Source organism: Pteronotus mesoamericanus, unplaced genomic scaffold, assembly GCF_021234165.1.
Source record: "Pteronotus mesoamericanus isolate MK-2021 breed Mesoamerican mustached bat unplaced genomic scaffold, CSHL_Meso_final contig_221, whole genome shotgun sequence".
Classification (NCBI taxonomy): domain Eukaryota; kingdom Metazoa; phylum Chordata; class Mammalia; order Chiroptera; family Mormoopidae; genus Pteronotus; species Pteronotus mesoamericanus.
In genome coordinates, this window is record NW_026555092.1 from 4,727,534 (window position 1) to 4,739,418 (window position 11,885).

Below are 11,885 nucleotides of genomic sequence, written 5' to 3' on the forward strand. Positions count from 1 at the left end.
CCGTGTGGAAGCAGGGCGCCCAGCAGCCCCTGCCCTTTGGTGGTTGGAACAACAGCGGCCACAGGCCCAGAAGTGGGAAATGTGGTCTGTGGTCCTTGAACGGGGGCCCAGCAGGACCCTCTCTTCACCTGCAGGTGGGGGGTGCAGTGAGGGCATCTCTGGACAGCTCGGCAAGGCCGGCACTGAAGAGGTATCTGAAGCCCGGAGTCTGCGCTTCCTCCCCAGGGCCTGTGAACCCTCAGGGTGGGCATACCATTGTGGGTCTGTGTGTGGGTCTCCCCATTTTTCTTGGGGAGAGTGTCCATTTCTGTCACATTCTCAAATGAGTCCCCAAAATTTATTCGTTTGACAAACTGCCAAACACAACCGTGGCCTGGGGTTCAGTGCTGGGGGTGGTCATCCAGACAGGGTCCAGAGGGACTCAGGATGTGTGGCTTGGGTGTGACTCGGGACTGGGATGGGGGATGGTGGAAAGTGTGTTTTAGTGCCTCGGGAGAGCCAAAGTCTAGCTCTGGCTCTGCCCCTTGGGGGCTTGACACGGGATCAGTCACTGCTTTTCAGGAGCTTCAGTTTCCCCATTTGGGAAAAGGGTATAATCTCCACCCTTCCTACCTCCCTGGGCTTTGTGAAACTCAGAGGTGACCGTTGTCATATTGGTGGTATACCTAGAGGACTTATTCAGACGTCATCTCGGAGGAAAAGGAATTTGGACCAAAGGTGTTTAAGGAAGTACATGTTAACCAGGCTCTTGTGCCGCGGGCTGTGCCGAACTCTCGGTGTCATCTCACCCCTGCAGTCCCGCTGAGCCCAGGTGGTATGAGCCCCTCTTACAGCCGTGGGCACCAAGGCCTAGGGAGGACGGCACGCACGCTTCCAGCACTTAGCAGAGCCACGGCCCAGATTCGGAAGTGTGTGACCGCTCTGTGCTGGCCTCTAGGAGCCGTGCCCGCGGTCCTGGTGCCCGTGGCCTCCCGGCAAGCTGCACAGCGCCCATGCAGAAGGTCCGCTCTCAGGCCTCAGTGGGGGTCTCCTCCGACATTTCTCTGGTTTGTCCCTTTCCAACAGGGCTATTCAAAATGTTCAGAGCCCAGAGGCAGAGCCCTGCGCTGTCAGCTGCTGGGCGGACCCGCTATGAATTTTGAGTGGATCCTAGCTGACTAAGAAATTATCTCCTCTCTTCTTCCCCCGTAATCGGAAAAGACACCCAACAAGTTCATCTTTCGGTTTAAATTTGGCCAATGTCTTTAGTCCCTGAGTGTCTTAAATTATGAATCCTGAGTACCTGCTCTCTGCTCTTTCATGCATAACGGAAAAGCCAGAAGGAACAAAGTTGCCTTTCAGATTAGATGGGACTATCAGTTTTGCTGGTGGACATTGGGGTCCTCTCTCCCAGGAGGAGATAAAATCTCAGTTAAATCTCTCCGAAGACTTACGACAAACTCAGGGAATCTGGGTGGATTCCTAGCACTCGGTGGTGGCTTGGGGTCTGGCCTGCCTGCTTCCTTTGGCTACCCCCTATGTAAGGAGTCACTACAGGCAGCCTGTTTATTTATTAGGAAGCAAGCCTTTTTCCAGTGCTTACTATGAGGGGGGACACCCCTCCACCAAAAACCGGAATTAACTTCTGGAGGGCAGGCGCCTTGCAGTACAGGCTTTCCCCACTGGGTGAGTGGTCTAGGAACCCATCTGTATCAGTGCACCAGCTGGAGTTTTTGTGAGAAGCTGCATACAGCTTCAGTGAAATTTTTTTGAAGACTCAGCGTGTGCCCACTTCATAATAGGTGGTTTATGAGCACACCTGTCCGCACTGCGCTGAGCGATCAGCAGTTTTTGACCAAAAAACGGCATGACCCCCCATGCTCCACCCTCCCTACTCACTGGTCTTACCCCAAGTGACTTTGTTTCCCTGGTCTTTCCCTGAGTGCCTTTTTTTTTTTTGGTTGGTTTCCCTGGATGAAAAAAGTCCTCAAAGGGAAACATTTTGCTGATGGCTAATGAAAAAAGAAAAAATGGCAGAAGCAGTAAAAGGCATCAAAATCAATGAGTTCAAAAACTTGAGCAGTGGAAAAACATCTTAGTAGGTGTCTTGCATCAAATGGAGAGGACTTTGAAGGTGACTACACATGTAAGAATAAATACACCATTTTTAATAATAAGTTCTGGTTTTTTGGAGGGGTGCCCCCTCATACACACCAGCCCTGTTTGGTTCCTTACACCTGAGGTCAGTGGTGTTAATCCTGACAGCCATGCTGCAAGTGGGTAAGCGGCGTCTCACGCTCGAGATGGGGCAGCTGAAGGTCAGGGAGGATAAGTGAAGGGACCAGTCTCACGGCCCGTAAGGAGTGGACCTGGGATCCGAACCCCAGTCTGTCTGACTCCAGAATGTGTTTATTTCCGTGGCACCACCCACCCTGTGAAGGGCAAGTCCACGCTGAGCTGCCCAGGCACTGCACTGCCCTGCCAGCAGCCCAGCAACGGGCAGCCTCCACCACTGCACGGACAGGAGGTGCTGGCTGGTGGGTGTCCCCCGGCCCTCAGCCAGGTAGCTACCTGAGGCAAGGGCTGTCTTCATCGACTGGTTAGAACAGATCCTTCCCACCCCTTCCCAGGTGGCTACCCTTTGGGGCTGCTGCTCTGGACATGCCCAATTTAGGACTCAGCAGGGTGTGTCTCCTCACGCCAGGGCCCTGTCTTGTTCCAGTAGGCACCGCCCAGCGTGTGGGGTACAGGGCGGGAGGGGGGCCCAGAGTGAGCTTCAGTGCCCCTCAGAGGAGGAAGGCTTCCTCTGGGGGCAGCCGCAGTGGGGCGGGGAGGGAGCAGACCACGTCTCAGGCCCAGTGGCGCCTGTACATGTGAGCTTGTTTGAGCTGCCGACAGTGACTGCAAGCTCGTACCGTTAGCCCCTTTCAGAGAAGATGAAACTGAAGCCCACGGAGCCTGGGATTCAAAGCTTGTGTTCTCCCGGGGTGGTCCTGCCTCTCTGCGGGTCACTTGAAACATTTGGACATCACAGTGATCTCGCTTAGGAGCCTCTGAGCCCAGCACAGGGTGACCGTAGCTGAGTGCCCAGTGCCTGGATGCTGGATCAGGTTGGTGCCATTCCTTCGGGCCGGGACAGATGTGAATTGTGTCACATGCAAGGTCATGTGGCCAAGCAACAATTCTGACTGTGCCTGCCCAGCCCCTGTGTGGGGTGGGTCTGCCACGGTCTGGCTTGGTCCCTTCAGAGTCCAGGGGTTGTGAGTTACGGTGCCCTGGAAAGTTCCTGGGTGAGGGTTAGGCGTGCAGCCCAGCAGGGGAGGTGTTGGGAGTCAGGGTTACGGAAGCTAGGGGGTCTCCTGCACGAGGGGAGTGTCCCAGCTGGGCGTGGAAGGAGGACAGAAAGGTTGACAGAAATCTGCCTTCACTAGCCCGGGGGCTCCAACAGGCCAGGGCCTGTGTCTGATTCACCCTCTGCACCCCGCGTCCAGCATAACATCAGTGACTCCTGTCAGCTTATCGAAGGGGGACAACCAGCCCGGCTTCCTATGAGAAACTGCTCAGCAGAGGGGCGGCCCTGGGTCATTTGGCAAGACTGGAGCCTCTGCAGCCCGAGGGGCCCTCTGTGGGCTGTCTGTTCTGGAGGCAAACCCATCCCACGGCCAGCGAGTGCCCCCACGCGCAGGGGCCTCGGCATGCGGCAGGGGCCCGGCACACCTCACCCAGCCTGGTTTGCTGAAGTGTGTGGTCCACTCCTCTGGCCTGATCAAAGCTCTTGGTTTTCACATGGCCTTAAAGCAGGATTCTAGGACGTGAGTGCTAGAGGAGCCCCTAATGGTTCTCCAGCCCGCCATCTTGGTTTACAGTTGGCAACTGAGGCCCACAGAGGGACAGGGCTGCCCCAGGCCCCAAGGGCAGTTAAGCAGAGCTGAGGTCTGAGCTGTTTTCTTTCCCACGGACCCCATGCCTGGTTCTGCATCCACTGCAGAGAGAGGAAAGAGAAGTCCCTCCCCCACACACACCGGAAGGGGGCCACGCGCTCGAGGTCTGCCAGGCTCGTGGGCGAGTGGAAGCGATGAGGATGAGAAAAAGCTGGAGAAAAGACATTGGTGGATTCTCAGGCAGGTAATGAGCATCGACTCATCGCTGTCTCTCCATTTTCCCTCCTCCAGCCCCTGAGGTCTCATCTGCAGCTCGAGCTGCTGGTGCAGGTGCCTGGACAAGAGGACAGGGGCATGAATAGGAGCACAGCCTCTGGAGCCAGGCTGGGTCTGAATCTCAGAGTCGCCCCTTTCTAGCCATGTAAGAGGGTTACTAGCAAACAAGTTAATAGCCTGGGTCTCAGTTTACTTGTGTGTAAAAGAGGATGACAACAGTACTGTCCAAACTGGGGTGCTGTGAGGAGCGAACACGTTAATGAGTTAATACCTGCAAGGTGCTCAGGACACTGCGGCTGGCACTTTGTATTTACCATTGCTGTAAGGGCAGCGATGTGGGTGGGCAGGGTGGGGGGGGGGGGGGGCGGGAAACGAGTGGGGAAAACCAGTCTCACCCCAGAGGTAAGGCCCATCCAAGGTGGCCAAGTCGGGGAGGAGATAAATTGGGGAGGAAGCTGCCCTACCAGCTTCCACTCTGCTGCCACCCAGGTGTACGCTCTGGCCCCGCCCCACCGGCAAACTGTGCCCTCAGCAAAAACTTTAGAAACCTCCTTGTCCAGTTGTTATTCAGTCAAGAATACGTTCCCCCCACAATGTTTCAAGTAGGAAATAAATCTCTTATTAAAGAGATTCTGCTCACAAAACTATTGAAGGGCTGCTGGGTGTGCGAGAGAGGTGAACCCTCTGCGAGGGTTCGGGGAATCAGGAAAGGCTGGGGTTGGACCTGCCTGCCGCCAGGGGTCCCGGTGGTCCGCTTCTCTGATCTCATTGGCGGAAGCTGACCGGAAACCTGCTGGCAAATGGAGTGGAAAAGAGGTTTGCAGGCGTCTGGCCTGAGCTGCAGGGGGGCCCAGAGAAGGGAAGGGAGGTGGTGCTGAGGCCTGGCACCTGCTCCTGACCTGACACTCCTGGTGGGCAGGGGGAGGGACACTGGGGTGGCCGGTCCAGAGAAAACCTCACTGGCATACCAACTACGTGTCAAGTGCTGTGTGAAAGACACTCACGCATTTTATCTTTACTCCTCACTATAGCCACATGAGAGCTGAGGCTCTAAGAGGTGAAGTGACCTGATAAAGAAGTGACAGAACAGCACTGTACTCCAGGGCTGTCTGCACATGAGCTTGGGTCCTGCCCCTGGATGCTCTCTGAGCCGGGCTGGGCGTCTGGAGTCATTTATTCAATACCCACTGACGGAGCAGCCACCACGTGTCAGGCTGGGTTAGGTGCCTGGAACATGGTAGCAGATGAAATGACAAAAATCCCATCCTCAAGGAGCTGACATTCCCCTGGGAGGAGGGGGTACCAAGCACCCCAAATATGTGTAAATAATCCGTGTAGTGCTCAGTACTGTGAAGGAGAAAGGAGGCAGCGGGGGGCGGGGCAGGGAACAGAGCAGCACGGTGGACAGTGCTGCTTTATACAGTGTGGGCAGGGACATTTGAGCAGAGACCTGAAGGAAGTAGGGAAGCACCCATGTGGCTATTTGAGGAAAGAGCATTTAGGGCAGAGGAAATGGCAAATGCAAAGCCCCTGAGGTAGGCACAAGTGTGGAGCATGCAAAGAACAGAAGCAGCAGGGAGCTCGGCATGGCTGGAGGGAAGAAGGCTGGGAAATGAAGTCAGAGATCAGGTCCCACCCGGAGAGCTCAGGGCCAGAGCGAGGGCCTCTCACTTGCTTTGGAAAGAGATGGAGTCATGAGAAGTTCTGGGTGGAGAAAGACGGGATTGCAGAGGCTGCACCGGCAGAGTCGGCTCAACGATATCAGGGGACCATAGCAGTCACCCAGGGTCAGGCCCAAGAGAAAGCGGGCTCAGGGCTTGAAAAGGGACAGGTGGAAACTTGACAAGGGAATTGCATTTCCTCCCGTTTTCCTGCTGAAGGAAAACTGCACCTGGCCTGGGGCCTGAGTTTGGTGGTGTTTCCAAGTCTGTGTCTGTGGATCTGCATCCGGGGTTTGTGCGCCCTTGTGTGATGTGGAGAGCTAGCCGCTCTAAGTCCCCGCCAGCCGTGAGGCTGTGGCGCAGCACGTGTCCCAGGCATGCTGTGTGATTGCTCTGGGCGTGTGGAGCAAGCATGCGCTGGCTCAGTGGGCCTGAGTGTGCTGCAGGCGTGCGTATCTGAACATGAACACGTGGGCCTGAGAGTCTGGGGCTGAGCAGGCATGCATATTTCTGTGTGTGAGGGCGCGCTCACGTGTGCGCGTCTGCAGTCTGTAGGGGGCAGCAATGGGGAATGTCTGAGTTCGGTCGTCACTGTCTGGGCCAGCTGCTTGCTTCACATTCTGTGGAGCTCAGCTCTAGTTTTTACAGTGAATTAAAACTGATGGCTCCTGGGACCCAGTGGGTTAATGGGTACTTCTTGGGGACTTGGGTTCAGGATCTGTCCCTTGGAGGTCTCTGACAGCTCAAGTAAGAAGAACTCCCAGCCCTTGGTCCCCACAGCGCACACACAATGCAGTGCCTGAAACCTAGAGACCCTCCCTCCCCGTTTGCTGACCAGATTGGGCCAGGGGTCTCACCACCCAGTCAGGAAGACTGTCTGCTGTCTGGGCCTCGCCAGCCCTACGTAAGAGTCGGATCTCTAAACCTGGGCGCCTTCGGGAAAAGCCAGGGCTTCAGCACTGCAGAGTCAAATCCCACTTCCGTCACTCACTACTTCCTCGCCTTGGTCAAATGACTGCTCAGTCCCCTCTCTGTGGAGTGGGGAACGACTTCCTTGCGGTGTTATAAGGAAGCGTAGGTGAGCACTTACTATGTACCATGCATTATGCTGTGGGCACAGTGAGTGGATCACCTCATTTAATCTTCACAACAGCCCTTCAAAGTGGGTACTATCTCCACTTTACAGAAGAGGAAACAGGCCCAGGGAGGTGATATTACCTGCCCGGAGTCACTCTGCTGGGAGTGGGCAGAGCCTGGCATTGGACCAGGCAGCCTGACTTCAAAAGCAGCAGCATGAGACAGCGAGCAGGAGGGAGAGCGCCGACCAGTGGCGGGGACTGTCATTGGTGCCGATGGCTACTCAGGATCGAACTCCTGGCCCTCGAAGGACAGCTCCGGACTCTCTTTTCTCCTTTTAAGTTTAAAGAGGGTTGTAGAGGAGCATCAGACTTGGGAAACCAAAGTCCAGATCCCGTCTCTGCGTCCCCTTCACTGTACTGGTCACTGTCCCTCCTCGAGCCTCCGTGTTTCCTCAGCTATAAAATGAGAATATTCGTTTGTGGCCTGCCATTAAAGAGCAAATGTGCCCAAAGGAGTCTGCAGCCTGTTGTGAGCTGACTTGTGTCCTCTCCAAAAGACACGTTGAAGTCCTAACACCTGGTACCTCAGAATGCGACCTTTTTTCAGAAATAAGGTCTTTCCAGAGATGATCAAGTTAAAACAAGGTCGTTAGGTTGGACCCTAATCCAATATGGCTGGAGTCCTTTTGTGAAAGCAGGAAATGGGATACAGGGACAGACAGGCACCAAGGGGCACAGGGAGATCGCCACATGAAGGTTGCAGTTATGCTGCCACAAGCTGATGAGTGTCAGGGGCAGTGAGAACGGCGGGGAGGCAAGGTGGGGTCCTCCCCTGCGGGCGGCGGAGGGAGCGTGGCCCTGCTGGCACTTTGATTTTGGTCTCTGGCCTCCAGAACTGAGAGAGAATAAATTTTCGTCCTAAGCTGCCCAGTTAGAACCTTGTAATGGCAGCACCAGGAAATGAATACACCTGTGACATAATACCCACAATGCTCACCCTTTCTTTTCTGGGGTCACGAACATCACCACCGCCCCCTACCCTCGCCCGCATTGACCCTGTGAAGAGACCGGGGCTCAGAGAGGTGCAGACACGGGCCCTGACACACATCAAGGGAGCGCAATGCCAGGGCTCACACCCAGGTCTGCCCGACTCCAGAGTCAGCCTGCGCTGCCCAGAGCAGGGCCTGCGCCTGGAGGCCCCCCGGATGGGAGAGCCCAGAGCAGCACAGGGCCCAGGGCCCAGGTCTTCAGCCTGCTCTGGGCCTCTCCCTGTCCTCCTCTGTTCTCTGGACAGTCACCCTGCCCTGCCCGCCTCCAGGGCTGTTGGGTCTCATGGCCTCGGTCACGGGGACCCACAGAGGATCTTGGGCCACATGGCATTTGCAGGAGGAGGGGGCAGTGGTGGCCTGCTGGTCTCCGAGCCAGGGGTTTGGGTTCAAGTCCTGACTCCACCACTGCCCAGTTATGTGACTTGAGTGAGTCACCACCCCTCTCTCTGAACCTCAGTTTCTTTGTGAAACGGGACCATGAATGGGGCCCTGCCCTCCCTGCAGGGTGGCTGTGAGGGTCCAGCAAGGTCTGGTATGGAAGAAGCTCCGGGGAGCTGTCACTGGGGGCTGCTGCCCGGGCGGGGCCTGCGAGTGGAGGCTGTAAAGTCCTGCTTGGGGCCAAGAGCGTTGTGTCCCCAACACTGGCTGATTGACCTGATCTGACCAAGTGCGGGAGGGAAGGCGGGTCAGATTTGAGGAGATTCTAAAAGCTCTACCTTCCCCCATTAGCTCTCCGGACCTTGATCATCTCCCAGACCCCAGGGTTACCATGGGGATGGGGAGTTGGACTTAGGATAATCACGATCATAATTTACCAGGTATTTCATTTGTGCCTTATTTTTGTTGTAAGGTAACTTTCACAACGGCTCTGCATAGTCGGCAATGTTGGTCCCATTTTATAAATGAGAAACTGAGACTCAGGGAGAAAAAGTGACTTGCCTCGGGTCACAGTCAGGAAGGGGCAAGGCCAGGTCTTGAGGCCCGGCCTAACTCAACAGATGGGACCTGTCTAAGGCCACAGAGAAGGAGCAGGGCCAGCCCTCAGGTCCTGTCCTTTCTTCCTCTTCGGAAAGCAGGGATTCAGGGCCAAGGCAAACGCCCACACAGTTAGCAAACCCCGATATAGGTCTGGAGCCTCCACCTTTGCCTTCGGGTGTGGAGGAAGCAGTGTGGCGCTGCCAGCAGAGCCATCGGGACGGCCCGTGGCACAGACGTGTGGCCCGGGCTGGGGCGTGGTCTCAAAGAACAGATGGACTTCTGCCTCAAGCATTGAGCGTCAGGGCGGCTCGGTCAGGGGAGGCCCTAGCTAGGCGGTGGGTGGGCGGCGTGGCTCTGGCCCATGGTGATGTCCTTCGAGCACAGCATTCAGCCCCAGCGCTGCTGAGTCACCTCCCGCAGCAGAGGCCCCGTGCATTCTCGCTTCCAATACCCACGAAAGATCAGGAGAGAGAATGTCTCAAATGCTGCTTTATCGCAATAAGTTTGCCGCTTCAGCTCATTACATTTAATTAGAATTATTTAATTAGAATCTTAATAAAAGAGTAAAGCAGGAAGGAAGCTGAGATGTGGAGGTAAGGAAATCCGTGCGGAGCATATGAAGTAGACCCAGTGGGAGAGGTGGGGTGGCGGAGGGGCTGCCAGGACCTTTGCCTGGAAGGTGGGGGAAGGGGGTCTGCAGGTGCCAGGACCTCCAGGGCCCAGGGCTGGGCCCTTACTCACCCATTCTTGACCAAGTGACCCCTGTGTGTCTGCCTGGCCCTTGGCTGAGGACACTGGGCAGGTGGAGATGAATAGGAACTATTTCCTGTCCTCCAGGGAAAGAGACAAGAAGCCAGACAGTTACAGTGTCCAGTGCCAGAGGCTCCAGTGGAGGAGGCAGAGGTCACAGTGCCAGCCACAGACAGGACCTGTAACCTGGGCTCTGGTTAGAAAGGCTTTCTACAACAGAGATGCCCGCAGTGAAACCTGAATGTGGAGCTGGAGTTAGATGAGGAGGAAAGGGCTTCAAGACAGTTTGGAGGGCAGGTGGTGAGCCTGGGGTGCCTGTGGGGGCAGGGTGGAGGGCAGGTTCGGAGCAAGGACTTGGAGCCAGGTGGCTGGTTCCCTGTCCCAGTGCCACCCTCCCAGTGGTGACTGTGGACTTTTCTGGCAAATTATGCCAACTCTCCAAGCCTCAGTTTCCTCATCTGTGAGTGGGGGCCATAGAGCTATTGGGTGGTTAGATGAGCTGATACAAGTAAAGTGCTTGGAACAGCAGCTGGTATGTGGTCAGAGGTATATACATTAGCTATAGGGATCATTGTTCTTATTGTCTGAGTGAAGCCGTCCAGTGGGCGGTCAGTTACACAAGTCTGGGTGGGGCCCTAGTTCTGGTAGTCGTCAGTGAAACCACCAGTGTGTGTGGGCGCTCCAAGAGCACGTGGAGGCCACATCACGTCCATTCCTCTTTCCCCATCCTCTGAAAGACATGTTTTGTTCAGAGATCTGCCTCCAACAGAGCTCTTGCTCTTCAGGACGGCTGACCTCACACCCCAGCTCCAGTGAGATTCAGCCAGTCAGGCCCGAACACTCCCCCGGTGCCGGCTCTCAGCGAGGCCGAAGAGCCGACCTGGCTCCACAGTCAGGGGAGAGATTCTCCCCGCCGCCTCCCTCTCTTTCTTCCATCTCCCTCTCCTCCCTGGATACATTCACAAAGAAGCAGGTGGTTCCATTGCCACCCCTTAGGGAACCAGACCTAGCATGAAGCCTGTGATGTGCTGATATACCATCTCTCCAATTAAAAAAAGTAGAGACAGTGCTCATTTGTAGCATTTACTGATTTCCACGGTGTAAATATCCTCTCCATGGCCAATTTCAAGCTGCCAACATGAATGTCACTGAACATGGAGTTAGGATGCACGCCATCAGCTCTTGCAAGCCAGCATGGGCAGCTCCAGCACCCCTGGATACAGCCAATGTGGGGGATGCCAGGGCTGAGAGAGAAAAGCACCAGCCCTTCGGACAGAGTGGGAACTGCTGGGAGCTGGGCATGCTGGGAGCCCACCTGCACTGGACCTCTCCCCTCGCAGTTCCCTGTTGCTGGCAGCCAAGTGCATCCGACACACCGCAGGCATGCAGAGCAAGAAGAGAAGAGGACCCAGCCCGACTTTGATGAACTGTCAGCTTTAATGCAGCGAGCAGAGGAAGAGGAGGCTGTGAACCCAGCTGCCACTGTAAGTTGGCAACGCAAAGGATCAGACTTTGCATTTGATTTTCCACAAACGTAACCTACTGCAGTAAAAGATAAGAGAATTTTTAGCCCGGCTACAGAAATTTCCTAGGCTCCAGTCTATGCCTTGAGCCAAGAATTTTGCGATTGAACAAGCTTGTTATTCTTTTCCTTTCAATTGTCCAGTGTTACAGAAGCAGCCACCCCGTTTTTGAAATCTTCGTGCCATTCATGTGTTCGTTGACAACAGCAACTCAGAGCTCAAAGCTCTGCCTTCAGTAGCACTCTTTCCAGATAGCCTTCGGCCATGAGTTAATTAATTAATTAATTTAATTAGAGGTTTCACCACTAACTGGATTTTTACTTCCTTCAGCACCAACTAGCCCAGATAATCACTTCCCCTATTCATTGAGTGTCTTGTCTGAAACACACTCCCTCAGACCCATTTCCAAACCTGTCAAGTTTCTTGGTGGAAAACAATGGAAACAGGTGCTCACTGATTTAAGCAGAGCAGCAATTTATTGGCAGGACACCACGGAGCTCGCAGAATCGATTAGAGAACAGGATCAGGGAAAGGGCAGAGGTGGAAGGGAGCTGGCATGAAGTCCCCCAAACAAGGTAGGGGGTTGAGTGCTGATTAGGAAAAAAGAGAAAACCAAACAGCGAATGTCCACCTAGGCTAGGCACTGTGCTAACCTTTACCTGCGGTATTTCAATTTAATCTTCACAGTGACCTTCTGAGAGGTGTTACT